At 33.8% G+C, this 11,100-nt stretch overlaps 1 pseudogene; it reads left to right on the forward strand.

Moving 5' to 3' along the window:
• Positions 1-10,585: 10,585 nt before the first annotated feature.
• LOC124987694 (uncharacterized) lies at positions 10,586-10,741 on the forward strand (annotated as a pseudogene).
• The last annotated feature ends 359 nt before the right edge of the window (positions 10,742-11,100 follow it).

Genomic DNA, 11,100 nt, shown 5'->3' on the forward strand with positions numbered 1-11,100 from the left:
GTTATAATGACCATTGTAAATGTGTGTGTGTATGTGTGCATGTGTATATGTGTGTGTGTGTATAAAACACTGACAAAGTTGTAGAGTAAAAGAAAGATATACACACTGTCAGTGGAATGTAAATAAAGATAGCCAGTCATTGTGGAAAACAGTATGAAGGGTCCTCAAAATTCTAAAAATAGTAGATCTAAAAATAGATCTTCTATATTACCCAGCTTTCCCACTTGTGTGTATACATCCAAAAGAAATGAAGTCAACATACCTGCACACCCATGTTTATTGGGAAAGTACTCCCAATAGCTATGATATGGAATCAGCTTAGTTGCCCATCAAAAGATGAGAGGATAAAGAAAATATGCTATATGTGCACAAGGAAATATTGTTCAGCCATAAAAAGAAATGAAAGTATGTCATTGCATCTGAACATATGGAACTATAGGACACTATGTTAAGTAAAGTCAAACACAGGAAGACAAGTACTGTAAGTACTCTCTTATACTGAAAGAAGAATGGTAATTACTAGAATTTGGGATGGTGTGTGTCATGGAGGGTAAATACATGATTTTGGGGTTAGATCAATTCAAGTTGTATGGAAGTATTGACATAACATTGGACCCCATAAATGAGTTTAATTAGTACATGTTTATAAGAAATAATTTTTTAAAGTCTAACAAAAATCTACAAAATCTGTTTGATAAAATCCATAAAACTGATGAAAGAAATCATAGAAGAAATAAGCAAATGAAAAGATTTATATTGCCAAGATGTCAGTTCCTTTCAAATGATCTATAGATTCAGTGCAACCCAAAATCCTTGCAAATCATTACATTTGAAATGTAAATCAAAACTTTAGAAACTCATTTGTAAGTTTCTATTGAGAGGAACATAGAAGAGCTATTACTATATTTTTTTTTGTAAAGAACAAAGTTGGAGTACTGACTCTATCTGACTTTAACACCTACTATGAAGTTATAGGAATAAAGAGGGTGATACTGATGAAACAGCAAACAGATCAATGAAGTAGGGTAGAAAGTGCAAAAATAGACTAGTATGCATATATTCAACTGGTCTTTGACAAAGGGGAAATATTGTCCTTTCAAAAAATGCTGCAGGTATAAGAATATCCAAATGCAAAACAGTATAGATACAGATACATACAGAAATTATACTTTTCACAAAAATTTGCTTAATCTGAATACAAAATACAAAACTGCAAAACTTGTAGATGATATTATAAGAGAAAATCTTGATAACCTTGGATTTGGTGGTTATTTTTAAGACCACCACCAAAGACATAATCTGTGAAAGAAATAATTAATAATTTGGATTTCAATAAAAGAAAAATAATAATTTTTTTGTGAAAGATACTATCAGAACAATAGGAAAACAAACCAGAGACTGATAGAAAACATTTGCAGAAGACATATCTTAATAATGACTATAACAAAAATGGTAAGAGAAGTCTCAAAACTCAACAATAAGAAAACAGTGTAAAAAATGAGCCAACATGTGAGCAAATGCCTCAGTATGAAGATATAGAGATGACAGATGACAGATGAAAAGATGCTTGACATCTTGTTAAAGAATTGTGGATTTAAACAATGATACTCCACTACATACACTTCAGAGCAGTTTAACTCCAAAACATAGACAACATTAAATATTGGCAAAGATATGGAAGTATAGGGACTTTCAATCAGTGTTAGAGATGTAAAATGGTCTAGCTACTTTGGGATGCATATAGGCACTTTCTTAAGCAACTAATCCTGCTCTTACACATGATGCAGTAATCATGCTTCTTTGTATTGACCTATAGGAATTCTGAACTTCCATCTGCACAAAAACTGCCCTCAGGTAAGTATAACAATTTTATTCATAAGTGCATAAAGATGATGTCCTTCAGTCGGTGAACGGATAAACTGTGATGCCTTTAGACAATAAAATATTCAGCGCTCAGAAGAAATGAGCTATCAGGCCCCCAAAGACAGGTAAAATTTTAAATGAATATTATTTAGTGAAAAAAAATCCAATCTGAAAAGGCTACATACTGTATTATTCCAAATATATGACAATCTGGAAAAGGAAAAACTATGGAGACAGCAAAATGGTTGTGGTTCCCAGGGATTAACGTAGAGAGAGGGGAATGAATTGAGCAGGGATATATTGAGCACAACACAACCATTCTGTAGGATGCTAAGTGCTGAACACATGTCTTTATACTTTTGTCAAAAAGCATAGAAGGTACAAGAGCAAGAGTGAAGCTCAGGATACACTGTCAAATTTGGGGATGGACCTTGAGTGTGAGATGGGTGGAGGAAGTCTATATTTACTGCCTAGCTTTTCTGTGAACCTAAACCTGCTCTAAAAGCTAAAGTCTGTTTTAGGAAACAGTTCTTCAGAGATACTTTGAGATCTAGAACAGATGCTTGTCTTAACCATCACAGTGTTCTGGGGTGGGGCTTAATGCTTTTAATTTAGGAGACCTTTTTTTAAATTTTTTTTTAGATGTTGATAGACCTTTATTTTATTCATTTATTTACATGTGGTGCTGAGAATCAAACCCAGTGCCTCACACATGCCTGGCAAGTGCTCTACCATTGAGCCACAACCCCAGCCCCTTAGGAGACTGTTAATAAACCTTCATTATATGAATCATACAGGCTCTTCCTCTCTACATGATCATTACAATGATCCAGATTTTATGTATCATATTTTTGTTAGATATTACAGTTTATGACAGAGGGGAATTAAGATGAAGATAGAAGGCTAATGATGAAGAATATAACATTGTTATTTAAAATAAAGGACTTTCTAGTCCTAATTAATATGGATTTACTTATTTATAAGGTCATATATACATTTTAATATTACTCATATGCTTAAGTGTCTTGTAAGATTGTGACATGATTATCTCTTTTAAAATTTTGATGTGATAAATATATCAATATAATTTTAAACAGTCTTTAAACATCACTCTTTCCTGGGGTAAACCAACTTGATCCTATTTTTGTGTTTTTAATATCAAATTAATTTGAAAGAAATTATTTAAGATATTTGTACTTAATTTATGAAGGAAAATCAAGTTATGGTATTTATTTACTTTTTGTGTCACATGAAAATTTTTATGATGGCATTGTTATCTTTAAAACAGAGAAAGCTAACACTCTTTTCCTGTGTTTTGAAGTATTGTTGGATATAATAGGAATGACTTACCATTGGACATTTTCAATGAGAATATTTATAAAACTGTTTAGACTTAAAAAATATTTTGCTGAGATTTTGTTTGACAAAACTATTGATTTTATATATTAGTTTTGTACTCAATCTCAATTGATTTTAGTAATATTAATTATACATTCCAAGTCTTTCACTAAGAATTTTCTAAGCATTAATTTCATTCACTAACTTAAATATGATATTTATTTTTTACCTAGAATTGTTATTTTACTTCACTTTTCAAAAGAGATTATACTTGTGTTTTCTTTCTTTTGTTAATTAGATTTGTAAATGTTTTTAAATTTTTCATAGTGTCAGCTGTTTCCTTTATGCTCTAATTCCCATCTTCTTGTCCTTATTTTATTTTTCCCTGCTTTCGTTTGTTTTGTGTGTGTGTGTTCCCTTCTAAAATTAAATTATGTGTTAATTTGGAAGCACTTGACACTATGAATTTGCCTCTAATTGAAGCTTTGGACACATTCAGTAGTTCTAACACAGAGTGTTTTCAAATTTTCTAAGAATCCCTTGTAATTTCAAGCTTTGAGAATGTGTTTATTTAAGTTACTTAGAACGACTTAATTCATTTTTAAGTTACTGAAATTCATATTACCAATGTTTAGTTCTATTCCATTGTGATCAGAGTACATATGTACCAGTAACCCTAGTTGTTTCCAAATTTCTTTCTGTTTCTGGAACAGAAGAATGGGATTTTAGGATTGGTTAACTCTATATGTGTTTAGTAAAATTATTCATCATGCCAATTTTTTTCCAACTTGTTAATCCTTCTGAATTTGAAGGGTCATCAGAGTGTGGAAAGGAGAAAAGCCTTTAAATGCAGAGTTTATTTTGAAATTTCTTGCTTTTTTTTTAAGTCATTCTTTTTGTATGTTATTTTATGATACATTAAGTTTTATATTCCTGGGGTGGCTTATCTAAACTGACACGTGCCTCTCGTCAGATCTGATATGTTTATTCAAAGTTATCTTCTGGCCCTTTGATAGAAGGTCTTGTATTTTTGCCAGTGTGACAAATATTCTAGAAAAGCAGTACTTCAAATTGTTTTTCTAAATTCAAAAGCCAAATTATTTACACATTTGGTCTAAGCCTGGAAAATAGGCATTTCTGTCCTATGCTGCTTCTAACTTTCTCATTCACCCTATGATGGATAGGACTACTTCTAATAATGACCCCTTTGAAATTAATTAATTATTATTAATTTGTCCAGCTCTTTGTTTAAAGGGTAGAAAACACATAGTGTTTCAGCAGAAGTTAAAAAAAGAAAACCGATTGCATAATTATTGCTTTAACCTAAAAAGAATCCATCTGAGTTGATAACAGTAGCATTTATATTTCAGAATAACAGAGATTTTCATTTGAAGAATGTCAGGTGAATCCATGTTAATTTGCACCTACAAACTAAAAATTCTGAGTCTGCTTGGTTACCAGCTAGCGAACCTTCAGCCCTGGCTTGAAAAAGCACAAAAATGTTTCTATTGATTGTCCACAGAGTAAATATAGTCAAATGTATTAATGTCAGTCCATACCACATCCACAGAGCACTCTGCGAGTATCTACCAAATTGATGATAACAGAGCCAGGGTGAGTTTTTCATGTTTACAGAGTAGACTCAAATTGGAGGAGGAACATGTGTGGAAAGGAAAATGAAAATGCCACTCAGAAATCATGCTTCAGTGAAGTAGGCCAAGTTAAATGCTGGATTTTAATAGCACACTGCTAATTATGCCTCTCTTTCTGTCTTCCACCACGATGTACTTACACATCCCATATAAGAAATGGAACTTTTTGACATTTCCTAATATTTTAAAGTGATAAACTGAAATTACCCTTTGGAAGCATAATTGTTGGTAATAAAAAGCTGCTACATTTCTCTACTATAAAGATGTGTTTAAAGTGGCAAGCCGACTTTATGTCTTAGCTGTTCTTGTGCATCAGTTAAATTAGAATGCTTTGATATGTTAATTATTTATCATTTTAAATTATGCATCTTCTAAAATCAAAGGAACACATAACCTATAATTTATTATTCATTTAGCATGAAAACTTGTCTTTATGTGGCTGTTTCTTTTCTAGGTACAGAATTTCTGTTTTGATGTAAAACTTATCAACATATGGCTTCCAAGTACAAGATGGAAAAGTTTATTTATTTAAAAAAAACATATTAAGCTTCCATCAGTTATTCTGCAGTGCAGTTTTGTCATTTTCTGTGTCTTAATATTCTAAATCCATTAAGGATATATACACATAAGTATATATTTTTATACATGGTATATAATATGTGTGTCTGGGTACTTAGATGAATTCTAATATATCTTTACATTTGTAGTTAATTCTAATGACATGAGACACTAAATATTTGTATTTAATTTTTGTGGTAATATTCCAAGGAATTCAATATTAAGTAAAATTGCATTAAATTTATAGCAAACTAGGGGAATAGAAGGTTCTCTATAATAAAATATTAGGTAGCAATTCATTTACTTCTGATAGACAAAATTCTACATTCTTGTACTGAATGTATTCCAGACCTCTGTGCTCTATAAACAGGTTAACAAATAATCTAATCCCTTAAAGAACTGAACAAAATACACTTTTGTTGATTGTTGATATGTATTTTAGTTATCACCCAAAGAAGAAAGAAGTGAACACATACCCAAAAAAAGTACCTCCCTAGTTGAAAATCTATGTATTAAGTAGCATTTATGCAAAATTAAAGGAAAAAAAATCAGAGGAACATGTTCTTACATCCTAGTTTTCTCTCAACTCTGTTTAATGCCATCCTAGAAGTTAGAGCTGTCTTTTATCACATGAGCCTTCCCTCTTGGATTCTTAGTGACACCACCCATTGGACTGCATTCATTTTCTGTGCTCCCGCAAATTAACTTTAGAGTCTTAAGTAAGGAGATCCACTTTTCTCACACACTCATGACTTTGGGTGTCATTCTTAAAATGTAACTCTGCTGAGTGTTTTTTTTTTTTTAACCCAAAATAGATCAGAGGGTTACACACATAAGCGCTTAGGAGGAAACGGGGGGGGGGGGGGGGGGGGGGGGGGGGGGGGGGAGAGTAAACATTGTAACTACTTGGAAAATCAGAACATCATGTTTATCCATACCTTGTAATTGTTTTTCTTAATGTTTTACAGTTACTGTGCCCAAAACATAAAGGAAACTCCCCAATGCTGGTACTTTTTGTACTGCTTCAAATAACTTGGAATGACAGTTTGGGTGAGGTCAACTCTTTGGAAATTGTAACATCCCTTTACTACAAGCTCAGTATAACTTGAAGAATGAAGTGAGGGTAAACTGTAAGGCAGAATGAGGCATCTAGGTGTGGCGCCAAATGGTCAGTCCCTCCTGGTCTTCACACCATAGCTCAAGTCCTTCCTTGCAAGAGTGGACTGTACTCCATGTGTGTTCTGACCAGTAGAACTCTATAGAATCCATGGTATGCCACATGCAGCATGAAGTGTGGGCTGTGGTACCCATCATGGATGGTCTCTTTGTCACCCTCTCCCTGTCAGATGTCTTTCACTAAGGGATGAAAACTTCCATTTCATAAACAGTTCCATGCACAGACCTGGATTGATTGATTGATTGATTTTCTTTATGTTTTGGTACCAAGGATTGAACCCAGGGTCATTCAGTCAAATCCCCAGCCCTTCTTATTGCTTTATTTCATTTTTTGACAGGATCTCACTAAGTTGCTTAAGGCCTTACTAATTCCAAATTGCTGAGGTAGACCTGGAACTTGCCATCCTACTGCCTCAGCCTCCTGAATCACTGGAGTTACAAGCATGTGCCAGTGCACTCAGTTAAGCCAGGATTGTTGATGCACAGAAATCATGAGATTAATATAAATCTTGGGATACTGCAATTTGTTTGACAGCAATAGGCAACTACTCAAGGCAAAAGAAAATAGCATGCAAGCATAGGGAGGTGCTAGAACTCAGGGTGCTAAGTCTATAAGTAAGCCTGTCACCTCCTAGGTGTCTTGAATAGATAGGATCATGGGGTTTTATGTAGGTCTTCATTCCCTGAAGGATTTTTTGCTATCTTTAATTCATTCATAAAACATTCTGCAAATTATTTTTCCTATGAAATAGTTTGAGTGAATGAAATGCAAGTATTAAAAGACCAATGTTGGCCTTTATAAAATCCTATAGTAGAACACCAATATTTTATTAAGCACCTATTTGAATCAACTTTACTCTTCGTAAAATCGAGATCTTATCTTGAATATATTCCAGTAAAAAGACTCTCCTGAGAAGGGAGCTTTAGAAAGTTTCCTTTACCAACATTCTGTTTCTCCCATCATCTCTTATTATGAACGATAATAATCATACCTTATAAACTAGGACAATATTCCCGATAGCATAAATCATTGTAACATTAAACCTTAATATTTATTGCCTGTTCTATCTTGCTGCTGACAATCCTATTAATGCTTCGCTTAGCAAGTCAAAAAGCTATACCTCAGTACTATATAGTACTAGAAAAGATTGAGAAAACTCTTTGTACACAAATCAGCGGAAAGCATAACTTATCTGTTACAGCACAGGAAGATTAAACACATGGCCATAAAAATCCCTGCAATCACGGTAACTGGAGTCGAGGTTGTCTCTATTGCTTTAATAAATCCTTTAAGTATGCTTTCAATCTCTCAACAATTCCTGACAAAGCTTGTGTGCTGTTGTTGTGAATCTGCCTACCTCGAAAGTCCTGATGGTGAATATTTCATGTGGCTTATCACTTCTCTGTGTCCCTAGTCTGGGAGAAGCTGGTGTACTGTCTGCTAGTGCTGCTTAATACCTTATTAGTTGAAGATGGATTTGTACTTTCAGCCTTTAGCCACCTAATTTCCTGTTACAGAAGATAAAAATTTTATTTTTGCAAATGATGAATGAGGTGATTATATTTCACAAATTTTAAGGCCACGGACCATTAACTGAATCACTCTAAGCACTTGTCATTTTACCCATATGTATGCAATTTGAAAAGAGAGGACTATGGGGTTGTATTACCTGACAGTTGCCACAGAGGATCCCTCATAGACTTCATGTGAAAACTTTATTTAAGCATGAATGAGACTAGAAAAATGTTAACCCTTTCAGAGATAATTTAAGATATTGCTTATTTCGATGTTAGAATTTGAAGCATTATCTACTTTCTTTTTATTCTTAAGATCTCTCGTATAGTATCAACTAAAACCTATGAAAAACCACATTTGAAAAGTATAAATAGATGGACATTGTTGTTCAATTGTGCATGTCCTTTCATTGAAGATTTAGACGATCAGGCAAAATATCAACATGGGACTATTACAAGAAAATGAGCTTATTAGAATGTTTCTTTTGCTGGTATTCCAAGAGAAATAATTTTACTTCAGTACTCTGGACATTGACTCTGAATTCTATTTTGGGGACTTAGGCTTGACATTTCTCAGTGACAACTTAAGGCAGACAAGATAAACAAAATAATTGCCTGAGTGTTTGGTAAAGCATTCCACATTGCAAAAGCCACCAGTGCTAGAAAATTAACTCCACCATTTTTTAATCCCGTAGTTTTTCTTCTTGCAGAGATGCACAGCCAACACTGATATAAGTGGGTCTACAAACCTCTAGCTGATTGCACAACCTGAGCTGAAAAAATAAGAAGCTTTCAGTGTCCAAGAGGTTTCTGGGGTTCTTGTATTTTTAATCCTAGTCCATCTCCTTTTAATTTCATCCCAGGTGGGACCAGTTTACTTTGTTAACACATGGCTTTTCTCATTTTAACATCACTCGTAATAACAGAAGTGTTCCTTCCCTGGAGGTGGATGGGGTGCCAGTCTACTCAACCTTAGTCAGAGACTCTGCTCTTTCACATGGAATGCAAAGTGGGGCTTAATCTTTAGAATGTGGTCCTCTGCAGCCTTCTCCATCTCTTCCATTTTTCTCTGTATCTCGCTGACTTGATGTATTTTATACCTAGGAATTAAGCCTATTTTATTTTTATATGATGATTCATGCCATTGCTGGTAATTACTACCCAACCATAAACATTCTGCATATGGAAGTTTTACATTACTTTATGTTCATTCTTTTTGCCGATTATTTGATTCATTAAGTTTTTTTTAAATTATCTACTTTTTGAAATTTTTTACAGACTGCATTTTCATTCATTGTACATGAATGGGGTACATCATTTCATTTCTGTGGTTGTACACAATGTAGATTCATACATGTACATAGGGTAATTATGTCTGACTCATTCTACCATCTTTCATAACCCCCCTCCTTCTCATTTACTTCTACATAATCTAAAGTTCTTCCATTCTTCTCTCAAGTATTTTTAAAGATGTAGATTTAGGTTCAAATGAGATCAGAAAAGATTTTACAAAATCTTTGTCTTTTGCACAATTTATAGAATAATTTAGAACTGATCAAGGGTCTTATTGGTTGCTATTACTTCCACAAATAAAAATAAAATTACAGAACCTACATTAAAAATCTTAAGGTTACTTGAAGAATCTCTTGAGTGTATAGGGAATTCCTCTTTTGGTTGTGTGTAATCCCATTTTGGCAGACTGAGGTCACAATGATGGTATTTCCAAATAGCTGTGCAGATGATTCAGACCCGGCACCAGCAGTCTTGGACTTGACCTCTTTTTGGAAGGCCATGTCAGAAACAGTCAGACCTGTACATGGAGCATACAGCTTTGGAAAATATCATAAGCATTGCATTGACTAGGAACAAAAAGAGTAGTATAAAGTCTGGTTCTGGAGATGTTCTCAGACATCGAAAGGGAGAGTCACACACATAGGAAACCAAGCTCGGAGCAGGAGACAGTGTCATGGTGTCCTTCCTGAATTCCTTTCCCTAGTCTACCCAAGACTTTCTTCACTACCTCCCATGGGGCAGTATTTAATGTCTCCTCTTCTGGGGCAGATTAAGTCCACACACCAGGTTCATTCAGCTGGTCAGTCTGTGTTAACATCTTAAGAGCTTAATTTTTGCATGTAATGAGACCTACTTTTAATATTTTGAAAAATGTTCTTTTTATAGAAAATATTATGACCGATGTTGCCCTATTTTTCTTTTCTGTCTAAATTCACATACTTGGAACAAGTAAACTGTACTTGGTTTGGGAGCTGGAAAGATTAAAAAACCTCAGATGCTCTAAGAATGGCTCAATAGGGTATGCATCTTCTGCAAATTCAATGAAGTTTGGAATGGATTTCCAGTCTTATCCTAATTACATAAAATATTGAGATATTTTATAACATTGAAAGAAATACCAAAGAAAAATACTTCTAACCCATCAAGTTGTCTCAGTTTGTTAATTCCCTTGAGTAATAAATACATTATTGATATCTTCTTGGCCTTTTGGCTAGATCAAGTGTAGTATTTGTTCTTATCATTGCAGTAAATTGTTTAGAAAGTTAAAGTTGGAAGAAGAAACTAGCCATGTTAGGTTCCGTTATATGAGAGCTAATGGCAATACAGCACAATTCAATAAAACAATTTAGAAGTCATTATGCTTATAAATTGCTTGCTTAGCATTACACTAGATCCCAAAGAGAATTAAATGAAATCTCATGCACTACACAAAATATTTCAAAGTATCATCTAATTAAGATCTTACGATGGCCATATGAGTTAGAAGGCAGAACATATCTGCAAGTACACTGATTTCCCTTGCTTAACTGAGGACTTTGAAAATACATCAGTCTACCTTAAATCTTGTGCATTCATGATCACTCACTCTTCTTCCAATGGACTTACCTTCTGCTGAAACACCGTGCATGAGCTAACAGATCCATGTTTACTTAATAAGTGGAAGAATGAAGAAGAACATGAAATTTGGCAATTCTCTTACACATCC

Source organism: Sciurus carolinensis, chromosome 6 (assembly GCF_902686445.1).
Source record: "Sciurus carolinensis chromosome 6, mSciCar1.2, whole genome shotgun sequence".
NCBI lineage: Eukaryota > Metazoa > Chordata > Mammalia > Rodentia > Sciuridae > Sciurus > Sciurus carolinensis.